Consider the following 15370-nt stretch of genomic DNA (forward strand, 5'->3'; position numbering starts at 1 on the left):
TACTTATTCTTCCAGAAGTAATGGTGGGGTTTAACAGAGTGATACTATTTGCGCCGGGCCACGTTAACAAGCCTGATGTTGTCCAGGCTTTACTGTGAAACTGTCTGTAACCAGGGTGGGTGTGAGCACATTCTACTGGACTGGAGAATAAAAACACGGGAGTTTAACTATGAAAACGCAAGTGTAAACAAACAAGTAAAAAAGATCAGCCTGTCGTCAGACATGTCATGTTAACACAACATGCATTAATTTACTGCGCATTGGTATTGCGTCCGGTCTGGGAAGGGGGACACACGGGCGCGTTAAGAGAATTTCAGCGGGACATTTTCAATTTCAGGGGGGCATTGGCGCAATAGCGCTGCCTAGCGCGAACACTGCACATTTGAGGGGCTTTGCCACCTAATATATATATATATATATATATATATATATATATATATATATATATATATATCATGTCATAACATATTAGCAGTAGCAGCAAATAGTCGACTAGCTGCATAGAAAAGTGATGCACGTCACAAGATTGTGAAGGCTTTACTGATGCAAGTGCAGTTGCAGTTGTCCATTAACATATACATGACATTTTAGAACATTAATAGTTTTAAAAATTCCATGCAATGTTAAAAAACAGTATGTTTACAAAAAGAGCCCCAGACATTATCAAGTACATATTTTATGCTATTCTTTTTAAAGTGGCAACTAGTCGACCTACAGTATTCAACTATTTTTACCTCAACTATTCGACTGTCAAATAAGCAATTGTTCTAGCCCTATAACGTGACTGACATCCAACAATGCATTGAGATTCACAGATTATGTGGCCAATATGTTTCTCAAAGATTATTTTGCAGTATTTCAAACATGATACACAGAACAAAAAATCAAGTCCTGTGCATAATACATTTCATCTTGCAACTACAACTACCACTTACTCCCTGCATTCAATAACAGCCAGACTCTGTACTAGCACATGGCTCATACCAACCATACAACCTGAGAAAAGTAATGCTTTAGGTTATGTGCTACTCACTGCAGTACTGCGAATCATGGTTAAATAATATTCAAACACTTCACCTGGCCAATAAACTACAGTATGAAGCTTGCATACCGATTCAGCACACGCATTAGTGTTGGGCAATGCCAAAAAATTGCATCACGATAACCGATACTAATTCTGGTATCATGATACCTTCAATTACACAAAGTCCCCTGTATGGGATAAACAGAGATACGTGTTGAATCTGTAATAATAGTTCACTGATTCGGTGCTGTTAGATACCGTTTATGCCACTTAGAGCATTTCTTCCTAATTGATACTTGTTCAGTAATGAGATTCAATTGATTGTTAATTTGGTAATTGGATTTGGTTTCTGCTATTTTGTTACACTAAAGTTAAAATGTTTGTCTCTCACATTGCAGGAATGTTGTTGTGAGTTCCTTGGAGTTTTTTTGAAATCCCACTTACACAGACAAAAGTGTAAGTGGGATTAGCAAAATAAAAATGCCAATAACAAAGGAATGTGAACCAGCAACGGAAAGTTATTGATTGTTTTGCCAAAGCTGAAACAGATGAAGACCTAAATATCATTCTTGAGATGTAATCAGGCAAATGTAAATTGGGTTGTAAGCTTGTTTGCACAATGGTTAAAACGAAAGAAATGCAAACGCCGAGTTTACATCTAGCGTCTGTGCATTGATGTAAATTTACTAAGTGATGATGAAATTGCTGTTCCTGAACCTGTCCAGAAGAAATGTGAAATTGAAGGGGGGATGTTTATGTGTAATTCTGAAAACTTTTTTAGATTATGTTATTGTATAATTGTATTACTTTGCTTTAACAACATGAAATGCAAAATTGAAATCGCAAGCCCTTTTTTAGTGTTAGGTTTGAAATGGATAATACTATAATTAATTCATTGTTGAAATAATTGTTGCTTTATAAAATGGTATTCGATTTTCTGTTCAACTGTTTTGACTGTGGTTTTGCTGACGAATCAACAGTTTTCTGTGGCTTCGTAGCACAAACTGTGGATTTGTTAATCAAAGCCACACAGCCACTTTTAGGTAGAAGATTTGTAAAATGAATCAATTAAAATATCAAAGTGTGACATAACAGAGACGTTTTAATCCTGTTTAAATCAAAGAGCATGTGCAGAACATGTAACACAAAAGTTAGAACAGAACCATTTAAACTGAAAAGAAAAAATAAGCAGGCCAGTTTCCATTATATTTGTATAATTCCTAACAGTTTAAGTGGTCCATTCTTAAATTCAGTAATTGGTACATAAGGCTAAACGAGGAAGTGAACTGCACATTTTGCAGCTAGGTGAACTGAGTCTAACCATTTGTTTTGCTTATTACCTCATAAAGTACATTATTAAATATATATGATTTTATTCTGCGAGTTGCAAAAAAGACGTCTTTATACTGCAGGCTACCACTGTTGCTTTTAAATGATCATATTGATGCACAGGTTTGTGTTGACAAATTGTTTGTGTTTGTTTACCAGATTTTATACAATATATATTTGTGTTTGTTGATATCAAGTACAAAAAAAAATGTCAAATGCTTAGCACTTCAAAACAATATGTATTCAATAAATGTTTAAATAATAACATAAACCAGTTTTATGTCTGTATTTTCTTTAAATAATACATTAAGTGCATGTCTGTATGTGGGATGCACTTGCACCCCTTTCGGCTTGCCACTGATGAAGGATTAATTCACAAGAGCTGTCGTTTATATTTGAATAATTGAGTTTCGTTATTAGTTTGATCTCAAGCCCTCGTTTTATGTACTGTTTGCATATACTTTGTTGATACGAGACAGGGTAAATGTGAGGTTCAGAACATGTTGAGGATAGAGTAATATAATGTAGACAACAGAACACAGCTGCTAGGGAATTCAGCAAAGAGGCCATATAACTGCTGTGCTGATCTCACTGCACCGGCTCCCAGTGAGGTTTAGAGTGGATTTGAAAATGTGACTGTAGCAGGGCGATTGCCCTGCACGTGTGTATTTAGTGTTGGTATAATTTGTATGGGGAAATGGGTTTATTGTGTATCGTTTTGGAGTTGATTTGTTTGATTGAATTATTGTTTTACAGACGGGCGCTCGATTGAGACTTGCTGCCTGCTAGGCTTGGTTGAGGGGATGGGCAGCAAGTGATTGGCTGTGCTGGACCTCAATCAGCAGGTGGGCGGGTCTTGACTGAGTGTCCGTCAGTTTAAAAACATCCGCGGGAGATGGCTCGGGGAGACTGCAACGCCATGCCAGAGGGGAGCGGTGTATACTCGGGAGGAGAGGGTCCGCTCTGCAGGAACGACAGCTACGCAACCATGAGACTGCAAGCGGTGCTTGTGAAGGCAATGCCCAGCCTGTGTTTTATGATGTATTTTTGTACAGCTTGCTGTATGTGTCCTCTGTGCGTTACCATGGCTGGTAGTTTCACATGACCACCTTTACTTTCATTTCTGTTTGTATTAATAAATCCTGCGCGCCTGTGCCGGCGTTTCAACTCCACCCCTGGTTGTCTCTCTGTATTGCTAAACAGTGGTGACCCACGCACTTGACAATGAGACCCTGTCACAGTGACTTTTGACATATAAAGCACCTAAAGGTATGGCACCAGAATAAATAAAGAACCTTTTATTTACATATGGTATATACCTCCACAGGGTTTAAGATCAGCTGCTATGGGCCCTCTGTGCCTCCCACAAATATAACCAAAAAGGGAGATAGAGCTTTTCGTCACTTTACTCCCATATTGTGGAATGCACTGCCACCTCATATCAGTGCTACATCTTTTAATGGTTTAGCCAATATTAAAAACATACTTTTATAGTTGAGCTTCTTTTTTTAAACTGTTTTAAAATACGTCCACTTCTTTTTATTATACCGAACTGCTTTGATCTATTGGATCTTGCTTTCTCTTTCTTTGATTGTATTAAATTATTTTTTCTTGTTGTGTGTTTTAATCACTATACACATGTATTTTACTTTGACTTTCTTTTGTTTAGTCTTGTACAGTGCTTTGAGATACTTTTTGCATGAAAGGCGCTATATAAAACTATATAAAAACAATGTGATTGACTGATTGAAAAGAACAGGCAGTGGCATACGATGCAGGGTTGTGGAATCTAAATATAAAACATCCCTCTTCCAGTAGTTTTCTCCCAAGGTAATGAATCCTCAACTGGAAACACTTAATAAATGAGCTTATCTACTACTATACTTCCAACGAAGTTGTGGAGTTTTGTTTTTATAAGCAATACTATGTTTGGCTGTTCAGTGTCCACCATTTTCTAAACATACGCATGTCAAATCATGGTAGTACAATATGATCGTGGCGCAGTCAACGGCCTGATACTGGTACCGTAACATTTTAGTATAGTGATATATTATGGGTACGAGTATATCGACCAACACAAATACATACAGTGTATATATATATATGCGTTCGAAAAATGTAGCAGCTACTCTTTTAAACATCATGGATACATTTATCAGTAACACCTAATGCTGAAGTCTACATTTGGCTGAAGCTAAGAATGATGTTGTTTTAAATATTAAACACTATTTGAAAAATACCTGCATTTTAACTGAGTCAACGTTTAAGCTTGATTGCAACTCTACACCCCTGAGAGTTTATCCGGCAGACTCTGGTAATGCATTCAATACATTACTTTCCAATCTGTAAAAGTTAAGGCTACTTGAGGATCAAAAAGCAAGGAGGTTGTTTGTCATGACCGTGGACATCAGAGGCTGTGTAGCACCCTCTTCCACTGAAATCAGATAAATAAATGAAATCAGACGGATTTCTGGGCAGTGCGCTAAGTGAAAACGATCAATCATACCAGCTGAGCTGAGAGTGCTAAAATGTGGGTTGTGCCATTGCTGCATGGAAGGCTTCATTTCCTTGTAGCGGTACATCAAAATGAATGGCCACAGTAAGGAAGGGTTTACTGCCAGCAGAGAAGCTGTTGATTACACTAGCCAAAGATTAATTGCTTGATTAACGAGGCCATTAATACTTTAATTGTGAAGCCCTTTTTTGAATGCAGCCCAAGGGAAAATCCTACTTCTGTGCATTAGATTTACTTATACTCACTCAAGCCAGAAATAGAGACTCCCATCACTCAGCCTTCGCAATGACTTTTTTTACACAGTGTTAACTGATATACATTCATTTTAATATAGACATGAAACCATGAATTGTTAACGTGTTCTTTTCAATCTAGAAAAAAGACTTGTAAAGCAGATTTAAAGTTTATGAAATAGTTGTGTATAGTTAGTTAAATAAACCAGAGTGTGCAAATGAAAGCTGAGGAGTGTTCAAAATGGCCTTTTAACAAATGCATTGACTAGTTACCCTGGTGAAATAGAAACACATTTACAAAGGCTGTTAGCTGTTTTTAATATGAATAAAACCGGACTCAATATCATACGAACCTCAGTGAAATAAGAAGAAAAAAATTGCTCCTTTTTAATAAAATAACAACATTAAAAATTAACAAGATATCTGGTGCAAATGCTGTTTAAAAGCATGGCTTGCAAATATAGATTTATTTAAACTTGTATCAGATATCATGTTTCAAAAAGAAAATGTTTGTTTTCTAAAACCTGTGTTTCTTTAAAAACTGCACATTTCAGTATATACAATGAATTGATGTGCATGGTGAGAAGATGTATGGAACTATATTGTTAGCTATAATTACTTTAAAAGATGACAAGATACATGCTACGCTAGCAATAGCGAGCCTTGATAGTTCAAACAGTCTCTTTGTCCCCCAGTACACCCCACATGAACAGCACCGTCCGCTTCCTCCAGTCAGTAGACAGCTAGACCTCCACTGCTAAAGAAGAGATGTGGTAAACCGACTCAACTCCTCATAAAGCGAACACCCCTGAAAAAGCTAAACAAATCAATACTCTAAAAGAAAAAAGAATTGCATTGTCTCTACGGTATCAGCCGGATAGTGGCACAGGCCTGAAGAAATTGAATTAATTACAGACCCAGAAAATGAGATAGAAAAGTCATAATAAAAATGAGTTAGAATAAATAGCCAGTTCAGTACAGCCCCCTCCCCCCTGTAAATAAATACACTCTCCTGGATTGCTAAACTCGGGGTACAGGCTGTGCACAGTGTAAATAGCAGGGTCAATAATCATGAACAATGAACACTTTCTTCAGATGGAATAATCATATTTAACCTTAAAATACAAAAAGTCATTTGCTCTAGTGTAAGGTTATTATTTTTGTAATACATATATTTTAAATATATCTATTTTCCTATTTCGTTTTGAGAATAATTTTAACAGCTTTACACTTATATAAGTAATTTGATATAAATCTCAGTACAGTGAAACCTCACTACTAAGGCCAGTCAAGGAATCACCACAATGTGCCTTACTACTCAAAGGGCATTGCTTTCTGTGAAACAAATCAATGCCATAGGATTTTGATTATTTTTAAAGTTCTTAGTTTACCAGTTTAACCAGTCTAGATGTTATTTATTTTCATTTTCCTTTATACAAACTGATCTAATTTACCATTTTTGTTTCTAATTTTAGAAAAAAATATATAAATCAAATGTACAAATGCGTTACGTCATGTTGCGTCTAGGTTTTCATAGTTTGTTGAAAATAAAAAGAAGGTTGGTCTTATTAGAGAGGTAGTTTAACAGACGATTGATATTGGCCTTAATACTGAGGATGACTTTACATTGCCGTCAATTGGAGCAAACCAGGACAACTAGAACCAAACAATGAACATAAGAACATAAGAACATAAGAAAGTTTACAAACGAGAGGAGGCCATTCAGCCCATCTTGCTCGTTTGGTTGTTAGTAGCTTATTGATCCCAGAATCTCATCAAGCAGCTTCTTGAAGGAACCCAGGGTGTCAGCTTCAACAACATTACTGGGGAGTTGGTTCCAGACCCTCACAATTCTTTGTGTTAAAAAGTGCCTCCTATTTTCTGTTCTGAATGCCCCTTTATCTAATCTCCATTTATGACCCCTGGTCCTTTTTTCTTTTTTCAAGTCAAAGAAGTCCCACGGGTTGACATTGTCTATACCTTTTAGGATTTTGAATGTTTGAATCAGATCGCCGCGTAGTCTTCTTTGTTCAAGACTGAATAGATTCAATTCTTTTAGCCTGTCTGCATATGACATACCTTTTAAACCCGGGATAATTCTGGTTGCTCTTCTTTGCACTCTTTCTAGAGCAGCAATATCCTTTTTGTAACGAGGTGACCAGAACTGAACACAATATTCTAGGTGAGGTCTTACTAATGCATTGTAGAGTTTTAACATTACTTCCCTTGATTTAAATTCAACACTTCTCACAATATATCCGAGCATCTTGTTAGCCTTTTTTATAGCTTCCCCACATTGTCTAGATGAAGACATTTCTGAGTCAACATAAACTCCTAAGTCTTTTTCATAGTTCCCTTCTTCAATTTCACTATCTCCCATATGATATTTATAATGCACATTTTTATTGCCCGCATGCAATACTTTACACTTTTCTCTATTAAATTTCATTTGCCATGTGTCTGCCCAATTTTGAATGCTGTCTAGATCATTTTGAATGACCTTTGCTGCTTCAACAGTGTTTGCCACTCCTCCTATTTTTGTGTCATCTGCAAATTTAACGAGTTTGCTTACTATACCAGAGTCTAAATCATTAATGTAGATTAGGAATAGCAGAGGACCTAATACTGATCCCTTTGGTACACCACTGGTTACCTCGCTCCATTTTGAGGTTTCTCCTCTAATCAGTACTTTCTTTTTTCTACGTTAACCATTCCCTAATCCATGTGAATGCATTTCCTTGAATCCCTACTGCATCCAGTTTGAGAATTTGTCAGAAGCTTTCTGGAAATCTAAATAAACCATGTCGTATGCTTTGCAGTTATCCATTTTCAATGTTGCATCCTCAAAAAAGTCAAGTAGGTTAGTTAGACATGATCTCCCTTTCCTAAAACCATGCTGGCTGTCTCCCAGGATATTGTTACCATATAGGTAATTTTCCATTTTGGATCTTTTATAGTTTCCATAAGTTTACATATAATAGAAATCAGGCTTATTGGTCTGTAGTTACCTGATTGGGTATTATGTTTGCAATTCTCCAGTCTGTCGGTACAATCCCTGTGTCGAGAGACTGTTGCATGATCTTGGTTAACGGTTTGTAAATAACTTCTTTCATTTCTTTGAGTACTATTGGGAGGATCTCATCTGGCCCAGGGGATTTGTTTATTTTGGGATTTGTAAATTCAATGCTGCCTCAGATTTCAATTTTTTTTTAATAACATTGAATGGGCACAAATGCAATTCAAGCCCACTACGTCAAGGAGCATCTCTATAATTAAAGGTAAAGTAGTGGATAAGAGGTTCTACATTAAGGCAATACCAACAGTGTCTGAGAAGCCTGTGAAAAGTGTTGGATGGTATGATGGGGACCTAAAGGACACAGTTCATGTGGGAGAAGTGAGACAACAAGCAGTGCAAAGGTTGAAGAGCATAGACAGCAGCGCTTTGCTGGGCAAACTTAAACTCTGGTGCTTCCTGCATGGCACAAAGTAGCCGCAGCTCAACAGAGGAAGCTGGTAGTCAATGAGGTGCAAAAGCAGGAGGAGAGGCAGTTTCCCAGGCCAAGCAGGGGGAATGGACGAGATGGGAGAGTGTGGAACAATGCAATATCGGCTGGCGAGATCTATGGACAATGGAAAAGAGCAGGATCAGTTTCCTCATCAGATCAACATATGATGTTCTCCCATCACCACAGAACCATAATCGATGGGTACGAGACCATCCGTGGTGTCCTTTGTGTTCATCACCAGCTACATTATCCCTTTGCGGTCCATTGTCGGACTGGGTCCGACATTGCAATTATTCCTCACAGGTCCTTTGTCGGACTGGGTCTAACATCATTATAGCAACGCAATAAACGGGTGTCTAGTCGTTTTTTCTCCGGAAAAAGCTGAGAAAACCATTCAATTGCCGAGTGGGAGTGACAGGAGCCGAGACAAGTCGAAAAAAACAAAAAAAAAGGCGTATCTCATGAATAGTCATACATGGTATCAGGTATCAGATAACGGGGGTGGTCTGAAGTAAACAAGTTGGCTGACTGAATCAGCGCACAGAAAACACGGACATTTGCAGAGCTTTTTTGAGATGTTATAGTAATAAAATAATGACTTGGATCGCATTATTGAGGAGTTTGGTGATAAAACGAGTGATCCGGAGATGATCGATCGGTATGTACGACTATTATTATTATTATTATTTATTTCTTACATAGGTGAACGCTATAGCAAACGAAAGGGTGGGGCGGGGCTGGAGATGCCTAGTGAGTGCTTTGTTGATATGCAGGGTGTCACAAAGACGGCCGGAGTGGGTGGCGTCAGACCAGATGCAGGAAATAAAACAACAGAGAGGTGTGGTTTGGTGGAGCTGAGCGAATGGTTTCGCTCAGCATTTAATAAACAGAACAGAAAATAAAAAGGTTGAACAAACAAACACAAAACAGGACACGGCACTATACGCCAAAACAAAAAGACAAACAAAACGAACTATACCGACAAAACACGGTGAGCAGATTTTAACTATTATTATTATTATTATTATTATTACCTCCGTCTCCAATCCCGTTCTCCACTCACTGAACACCCAACCTCGAGTGAATGAAAATGTGTCTATATATACTGTTGTGCTGGGATTCAATTACTAATTAATTATTCACTTGAATCCCAGCACGTGAATGAATTACGTGCAACCCCTTGCTCACATATTACATTTAACCAGCACGTGAAGTGATTTGTGCCCTCCTCGTGCCTAAATATAAATCTACATTTTTAAATACACGTGAAACACAGACCCGTTTATATCCCGTGTACCAATGACTATACACCAACATTAACACACGCACGCAACATACAACACATAACACACAAAATACACACAGGGGCGGGCACTTCGTCACAACCCGTTTGACTGTGAAAAAAAATACTTTTAAACAGCGCGTCTAAAATTAACTGCGCGTGTGAAAATTAATTAGACCTGGCTTGCCTGACGCGCAATTAATAAATGGACCGCAAAGTGTTAAAACATATTTTGACAGGATTTAAGGTGGGTCTTAGCCAAGGATGGTTTACTTGGCATCATGACCAGGTGCTGCGATGTTTGGCCTTAGCATTGGAAGACAAGCGCAGCATGACCAACAGGTTGCCACCAATGCCAGCAATATATGACACACAAAGAACAACATTCCCCTGTCCAGGGGAGCAACCACCAAGAGAAAGTATTAAAACCAAAACTTGTCTAGGACAACTGGAAGCTGCTAGAGTCTGGAAAATGCTGGCAGATGTTGGACAACGGCTTATTTTCCCACCGGAGACTGCCACCACTAACCTTCGACCTGATATTGTCTTGTGGTCTAGATCAGGACGCCTTGTTCATCTGGTAGAGATAACAGTGCCATGAGAGGCTGAAGCGGAACAGTGAGCATGGAGAGTCCAGGTTTACCCAGTGGAGGTGGGTTGTCGAGGATTAGTGGCACACTCCACAACCCAGTTTCTCAGAGACATCGGATTCAGTGGTCAAGAGCGATGCATAGTGAAGAGCTTATCTGAAGCAGCAGAGAGGAGCAACAACTGGCTCTGGTTGAGATGAACAAATTCTGGTTGGGGACCTCAAGCACAGTAGAAAAAAAGCAACATTGATGTAAAAGTAGGTAACTGAGCTGGGCTTAGCTGAGTGGGGGACAGAAGGAGGTGATCCTGGGACAGCGGAATCACTGTCGAGCCCTCTAAAGGTGTTGTGGGCTAGTCGACAAAACACCAAGGAAGGAAGCTGACCACTTGAAGACCCCAGAGAAGTACCCTACTCAGCTCAGTCCAGACAGTTGTCATGCTGATGAGCTAGGGAGGCCGCACTGTGGTGGATCCCTAGAGCCAGCATTGCAGCGGTTGTGTGTGCTGATGCGTCAGGGAGGCAAAATAGGCTGATTCCTGGAGCAAGCATTACACTTCAGCCATCAACACCAGGCAGAATGATATCTACATCATCAAATGGAAGGACAGGCAGATGGATCACATTAGTTTACAGTAAAATAAGCTATGTCTTAGTTGGTGCTTATCTTGGCAAGAGTTAAGTCCAATATCAGCATGAAGTTTTAACACCTACTGTCATGTAATGGAAATAATACTTTTTTTAAGGTCTGTGTCAGAAAGATGTGGATAATGTGCAGTCTTTTTGTGTTTTTCTGTAGTGTTTACAAACCGCTAAAAATATTATTTGAAGTGACGAATTTGGGGTGAGTGTGTATATTGACAAATTCTCCAATTTTGTTTTCATTTAACAGTAGTTTATTCCAGCTCAGAGACTAATGTAGCCTGAAATGTTATATTCTCTCCTTGGTTATTTCTTACATTCCTACAGAAATCCCTCTGTATTTTATAAAGATTTTCTTAAGATGTGCATTTTCCACAGCTGAGACTATTTGTTTTTTGTTTCAGCCAGTCCTCAAAGACAGCGATTTTTTTGTTTTGTTTTGGTTTTTTTGGTATTTTTTCCATTCTGCTGTCTTCCAGTTCATTTAATTGTTCTTCATCCAAATCGACATATCTACTTACTACTACTTACTATTTTTTTTCTGGTAATTGGTCACTCAGTTTTATACTTACTGTACATCTGTACCTGTAAACAAGATGGCTACCAGTACTTTTCTGTGAGGCAGCGCATTGATATTGAATAGGTGACAAGGCTCTAACTGTCTGTATCCATGTAATATATGGACAGTTGGAACCTTGCTCGACCAATCACATTGCTTGTTTCACATTCCATTGCCAGACCTGGATTATAAGACCTGTTATAACACATGTTCAATACAACCACAACTTGTTGAATTACTTTAAGCAGCCATGTGCTGTAAATGTCATGCTGATTATAGTGGCCACCCTCGACCGCCCTATAGTCTCTGCCACTCCTTCAGCAAGTCATGGACAATTACAGCACATGGCTATGTGAGTGGCAACGTGTGTTATACTTTCCCTCTCGGTGAAGTTTCATTGTTGAATCCTAGCAGGGAACTGAACTGTGAGCATTCAAAAGCGGAATATTAAATACAAATCAGATTTATTTTCTGACTCTTTTGCATCTCCTGCCCCGCCCCACTTCTTGTTCGCTGTATTTTTCACATACCTCTTCGTAGTCGTGCATACCGATAAATCATCTCCTGATCACTTGTTTTATCACCATACTCCTCAATAATGCAATCCAAGTAATTATTTTATTACTATAATAAAATAATGACTATATAGCTCTGCAAATGTCCGTGATATTCTTTGAGCGCTGGATGCAGAAGCAGCTATCTTGTTTGTTTATGGCCGTGTTATCTCTGTGGTGCCGGGGCTATGTGTATTGCTCAGAACCGCCCTTTTTTTCGGCTTCTCTCGTACAGGATCCGAAATTGGATCGGAAAGGGAAAATTGTAATGTCAGACCTGGTCCGACACAGGACCGCAAAGAGTTAAGCCTGATATCTGCTATTAGCTGCTGTGTTGCTGCTACTATTTCATGTATTATGCTCATATACTATGCACTTTCCACTGTATTTAATGTATTATGCCTTTTTTTACTGTATAGCATGTATTATGCATTTCTCTGTATTTAAAGTATTATGGATTTTCTTTTTGTTACTGCATAGTGCTTTGTGATGGTCAACTATGAAAGATGCTATATAAAATAAAGATTGATTGATTGAACATCTTTTTTATAATGTGCACTATAAACCCCACAGATTTTCACAGACAACCAGGTTCTTAATAGTCATTATTTGCCATCAAAAAGATAACTGGACTTTTGGAATCTTAAGACTTGCTTTAAATGGTGTGTGATAGCGAGAGAAAGGATCGATGCTGTAAATCTCCCTCCCGATTAGAAAGGGCGCTGTGTAAGGGGGAAGGTACGCTGCCTCCTAGATCTACCACCTCGGTGGTAGGTGGAAACCGGAAGGTGACCATATTAGGAGGGGCGCGTAGCTGCAAGTACTCCGGACGATTCCAGTGCAGTCAGCTGCGGGGCAGCCCTCTATTGGAGAAACCAGGCGACGCTTTGACTGCAGGGAGGAGTTTGCTGGGTACAAAGGGGAAGCAGTTACGTCAAAACCTCCCCTTGCGCTGAGTTAAAAAGCGATCGGCCGGAGCCGGTGTTTGTTTTTTGTGATTACGTGTTTTGTGTTTGTGTGTCAACAGAGGAGCAGGAGGACGGGAGGCTGTAGCCAACGAGCCAGCACTTACCCCAGAGCACGCCCCTCATCGCACAGCACTTCACAGCACTTCACAGCACAGCGCACGCACCACAAACCCTGGAAAAGAAGAGCACATTTTCGTGCACGGAGGACTGTGGTTATTGGAGTGTGTTTTTGTTGCTTTTGTTTTGGCTGGATGTTGCTGAGTTTTGCCCCATTACCATCGCTGGTACTGGGGCTTATTATTTATTATTATTATTATTATTATTATTATTATTATTACTTATTTTTCCAAGTGGATTTATTTTATGATCTTTTTGTTTGTTAATTATTAAAACCTTTTTGTTTTTGGGAGAATTCAGTCTGGACATTCACTGTCTACAGCACCACACCATTCACCGTGTCACATGGTGTCATAGATTTGTGGAGTGACCTAAATCCAAATGTAAAAACACATTTAAAACATGACGTCATACACACACACACAAAAAAATGTTTTGCTCAGTTTAGAATAAATGCCCTCCCAACTGGTCATATCCTGTTGTTTAAGTGCCCTCGCCTCCAGCTCAGGCAGTTAATTATCTAGCAGATAATGATCACTGTGTTGGACATTAATGCTTACTTATTAAATTTGCTCCAGTCCACAGAATATCACATCCAAGGAAAAACTAAACACTGTTAAACAGTTGAAGGGGGACAAAAAAGAAACAACATGGACCTAATGCAGAACAGTTTTTCTGCTGTGCGTGTGTGTATGTTCTATTGCTTCTTAAAAATGGTTTCCCAGAATGCATTTCAAATTGGAGGAGGACAGCGCTCTCTAATTCTGGTAATAGCAAATGGTTATTTAAACATTTTCACGGTGAGAGTATTCCAGCACTTTCCAAACGGGGGTCTGCCAAGTACAACAAACTTCTTATTAGGGTACCATTAGAAAGCACAGTTTGAGTGAAAACAAAATAAATCACCTCATTTGCTTAAAAAAAATTCAACTAACGACGTAAAAAGTGCAAAAAGGCTCCCTAGCAAAACTATTGAAAACGACCCTTAATAATAAAAAAAGTGTAACTAGCTGGACCATCACTGGGGCTCTTGAACTGTTTTTTAGGAAACCCCATTCTGGTTCAGGCAGATATAGCCAAGTAAACAATAGGAAAGCTCTGGAGCTCTGTTTGTTTGTTTGTTTTCGTTTTTTGTGTGTTGCAGATGAGTAGGAGTCAGGGAGTTGCAGCCAGGGAGCCACAGAGCATAGCACAGCACCAACATCTCCCGTTTGCAAAGCACATTTCCGTGCACTGTGGGGATTATAAAGAACTGTTTGTTTTTGTTTGGGACTGAAAACCCATTGTATACCCCCCCCCCCCCGATACCATTGCTGGTAGAGGGGTGGATTTATTATTTATAGTTTGAATAAATACAGACATTTTTTATAAATTATATTCTTGTCTAGATATTCACTTCATTACCCAAACCACTCACCTCCTGACAGGTGGGTTTTAAACATGATCAACACCCAGCTTACCGTTTTAGATGTCCTGCTACATTCAAGTCAGGCTGTGTTTCAGCTGCACAGAAATAACAAATAAATCCTCTTTCCTTTAGTTACAACCAGCTACACATTGAACAGGTTTTAATGATGTTTCAATAAAGAAGTTACTCTGAAAGCTGAGTGCTCTGTTAAGGTATTCTGTGCACTCTTCAAAATGAAACAGTGGAAACGAATAAGACTATTAATACTCATGTTGTGCGGTTCCCTCTTGAACACAGATAGACTCACAGAGAGACTTACTACTGCCCCTCTCAACAAATCCATCTGAAGTGGTTTATTTATAGTTTTTAAATGCTAATAGATTTGTATTCCATTTTGCACACTTTGAACTGAAGATTAGGAAATTAAATCTTCAGTCTCAATCACCCAGAAAGTAAAAAAGTCACTTGACTATACATATTGCAACAGGTTGGAAGTCAATGTTATCCTCAAATCTCCAAAGATGCATTTTTAACTCAGACAAAAGTAGATTTAATAGCAAGCACACTTCTAGGCCCAAAACTATTCCTTAGGTTTTCACTGGCAAATACTTTTGTTTATATCCAAAGGCTTCTCAGATAAAGAA

At 38.8% G+C, this 15370-nt stretch overlaps 1 protein-coding gene across 5 annotated transcripts in view; it reads right to left on the reverse strand.

The window, feature by feature from the left end:
- Positions 1 to 15370, reverse strand: part of LOC117431948 (leucine-rich repeat-containing protein 4C-like) — a 575203-nt gene that overhangs the window by 14213 nt on the left and 545620 nt on the right. The window lies entirely within an intron of this gene.

Source organism: Acipenser ruthenus, chromosome 27 (assembly GCF_902713425.1).
Source record: "Acipenser ruthenus chromosome 27, fAciRut3.2 maternal haplotype, whole genome shotgun sequence".
Lineage (NCBI taxonomy): Eukaryota > Metazoa > Chordata > Actinopteri > Acipenseriformes > Acipenseridae > Acipenser > Acipenser ruthenus.